Source organism: Tenrec ecaudatus, chromosome 16 (assembly GCF_050624435.1).
Source record: "Tenrec ecaudatus isolate mTenEca1 chromosome 16, mTenEca1.hap1, whole genome shotgun sequence".
NCBI classification, from domain to species: Eukaryota; Metazoa; Chordata; class Mammalia; order Afrosoricida; family Tenrecidae; genus Tenrec; species Tenrec ecaudatus.
Genome location: NC_134545.1, coordinates 103,261,203 through 103,262,183, shown reverse-complemented (window position 1 = coordinate 103,262,183; position 981 = coordinate 103,261,203). Strand labels below are relative to the sequence as shown.

General features: G+C 50.3%; 1 pseudogene; it reads right to left on the bottom strand.

Moving 5' to 3' along the window:
- Positions 1–385: 385 nt before the first annotated feature.
- On the bottom strand, positions 386–511 carry LOC142430058 (small nucleolar RNA SNORA70; annotated as a pseudogene).
- Positions 512–981: the final 470 nt, after the last annotated feature.

The window sequence follows — 981 nt, the reverse complement described above, 5'->3', positions numbered from 1 at the left end:
GGGTGCAGAGCTTCCAAAGCCTTCATGACTGCAGGGCCCACCACTTGTCAAAGGGACCGTGGTCGGGGATGCATTTGACCCCGCAGCCATCCGGGAAGAGGTGCTTCTAATCTATCATGTCTTCAAACTCATTCACCTTAAACTTGGTGAAGCCCCGCTTCTTGGAGATATGGATCTTCTGGTGCCCAGGGAACTTGAACTTGGCCCTGCATAAAGCCTCAATCACATGCTCCTTGCTTTGAACCTTGGTGTGGATGGACATGATGACCTGGCCAATGTGGACTCTAGCTACTGTGCCTTCCCAAAGCCCCTTGCATCCCAGTTTAGAGCCAAGGCTAGGGACAGCAGAAACTAGCCAGGCCAGAGCCATCAAAGAGTAGCAAAGGGCTGTTTCCAAGGTCCCTTAGGGCAGCCTATACATGCCAAGAGGCTGCATACACTACTGAGGAGGCTTGTTCTTTACAGCCGCTGCGCACCGTAATTCCAACTCTGGATGAACTATGTGTCTCAGAGTGAAAGTGCTCCACAGGGTTTCTTGACGATAATTTATGACAGCCCGTCAGAGGGGGGGCTTTCTTGAGCATTGCCCCTGAGTGTCTCAAACCAGCAACCTTTAGGTTAGTAGTCACGCACAAACAGTTTGCACCAGCCAACTATTAAACCTTCTCCAAGTGGCAAGTCTGTATCGTGTGTTACTCTAATTCCACCCTGGCAAAGCCCTCATGCTGCTCTAGGCTAGCAGAAGTCAGAGTCACCACACTCTGGCACCTCAACCTATGGAGAAAGAGGTATCTTCACAAGTGAGTAGACAAGGAAGAGCCAGAGAACCCTCATGTCCAGGAGCCAGGCCAGCTCAGCCCTGGCCAGCTCTCAAATGCAATGATATCAAGAGGAAATCCAGACTCCATTCTGTCCTCTCAATCTATTCCTCACTTCTCATATAAAATGAACTAACGGAAGGAAGTCTGAGCATTCCTCTTC